We start from the raw sequence: 2,250 nt of genomic DNA, 5'->3' as shown, positions 1-2,250 counted from the left end.
AAGCGGCAGGGTCCATCGCAAAAGCGAATAACCCTACATCGCAAATGCGAAGGGTTTCTTCGCAAATGCGAATCTCCCCCAGCAGACCAACTTTTTCCAATGCAATGGATGCTTCGCAATTGCGACTGTCGCATTTGCGACAAAAACATCGCAAATGCGATGACACCAGCACCAGCACTCAAAAAGCATGAAAATCACTCTGAAACCAATTCGAAACTCACCGAGTCCCCGAGGCTCCAAACCAACCATGCACCCAGGTCTAGAAATACAACACGAACTCGCTCGCGTGATCAAATCATCAAAATAACCTCTATAAGCACGAATCTAATGCCAAAACGCATGAAGATCAAAGTAAACTTCAAGAACTTCTAGAATCGCAACCGAGCGTCCGAACCATATCAAATCAACTCCAAATGACGCCAAATTTTGCAGAAAAGTTCTATATGATGAAACGAACCTATTCTAGGCTACAAATCACACATAACAACCTCGAAACGATGAATCGCACCTCAAGTAAAAGTTAATGAACTTTAAAACTTCAACTTCTACAACTGATACCGAAACCTATCAAAACACGTCCAATTGACATCGAATTTTGCACACACGTTATATTTGATATTACGGACCTACTCCAACTTCCGGAATCAAAATTCGACCCCGATATCAAAAAGTCCACTCCCGGTTAAAATTTTCCAAAAAATTCAACTTTCGCCATTTCAAGATTAATTCGACTACAGACCTCCAAATTACAATCCGTACGCACTCCTAAGTCCAAAATAACCCAACGGAGCTAAAAGAACCAAAGAAACTCTATTCTGAGATCCAATGCTAAAATGTCAAACTTGGTCAACTCTTTCAAGATTTAAGCTTGAAAGAGGAATTTGATTCATTTTGTTCCGAGACTTAGCTTCATTTTCTTATATTTTGAACACAATGACTTAACTCCAAATACATATTTTGTTTCCAAATTCGAGTCCCATTCGACTCTCAAATCCCGAATTTTCATTTTTCAAAGTTTTGTCAAAATCCCCAAATTTTTCCCTAGATTCTCATGAATTTGATGTTAAATCTTATGTAAAATTATGAAATGTAGTTGCGAATTGATTAGAGGCACTTACCCAATGATTTGGTATGAAAATTCCTTCACAACATGGCTTCCGGCCCAAAACTTCACAAATGCGGAGATCAATATCTCGCAAAAGCGGCAGGGTCCATCGCAAAAGCGAACAACCCTACATCGCAAATGCGAAGGGTTTCTTCGCAAATGCGAATCTCCCCCAGCAAACCAACTTTTGCCAATGCAATGGATGCTTCGCAATTGCGACTGTCGCATTCATATGAGTGTAAAAGTACAGAAGTTGCTCTTTCCTTTGGGAAAATCCTATAAAATTGGAAAAATACACAGAATATTAACATGGCCATTGCACAAGGATAACGCGCACCAATTGAAAAATGATCCAAAATTATTTTAAAAAAATAAAAAACAACAAAATATAAACTCTCCTATCCAGATTAGTAGATTAGTACACCAGTATGGTATTTATGATCATTTTCCTCTTTAACTTTGGATGTAATCTCCTCTTTACTTAATGGATGGTATAAGAGAAAGAAGGCTCCAACCAAGAAAACAAAAAAGACGGAAGAAGGTTAATTTGTCTTTCTATTTTTCAGAAAATATGAAAAAGGCAAATTGAAGGGTATAATAAAAAGAATATTCTGTCATATTCCATTATTAAATTAATGAAAGTCCATCCATTGTTCTTCTAAAGCATGTAAATAGTATACTTTGACTTATCTAGAGTTTCTTTTCATGCATATATTTATATGTAGCACATGAACCTTTAGAGTCTCAAAGAAAGCAATACTAAACAAATTAAAAAGAACCATTTCAAAGGATCAAAATATGATTAATTTCAAGACCAAAATTCTTTTTTTCTCATTCATATTTCTACTAAACCTCGCTCTTGTGAGAAGTCGTAGTTTTGTTACTCCAAGATTTCAAGTTCACATAATCAATGCCCTCCCTCCTAATTCTAAACTGATTTTTCATTGTCAGTCTAAAGACGATGATCTAGGTTATAAAGTCCTCCATCCAAACGAGGGGTTCAGTTTTAGCTTTAATGAGAAACTTTTCGGAGGTACGCTTTACTTTTGTCATTTTTGGTGGAATGGTAAAGATATTCCATTTGATGTATTCAATAACAAAATAGCTGGACAATGTGGAGTAATAGATCCTGACACTCTCGAATG

At 36.4% G+C, this 2,250-nt stretch overlaps 1 non-coding gene across 1 annotated transcript; it reads left to right on the top strand.

Annotated features, from left to right (window-relative positions):
* Positions 1–1,364: 1,364 nt before the first annotated feature.
* On the top strand, positions 1,365–1,467 carry LOC117277963 (U6 spliceosomal RNA). The gene has a single exon (XR_004508278.1). It is a non-coding gene; the product is annotated as a U6 spliceosomal RNA (small nuclear RNA).
* The last annotated feature ends 783 nt before the right edge of the window (positions 1,468–2,250 follow it).

Source organism: Nicotiana tomentosiformis, chromosome 7, assembly GCF_000390325.3.
Source record: "Nicotiana tomentosiformis chromosome 7, ASM39032v3, whole genome shotgun sequence".
Classification (NCBI taxonomy): domain Eukaryota; kingdom Viridiplantae; phylum Streptophyta; class Magnoliopsida; order Solanales; family Solanaceae; genus Nicotiana; species Nicotiana tomentosiformis.
Note: the sequence above shows the minus strand (reverse complement) of the source record. Positions and strands in the feature narration are given on the sequence as shown.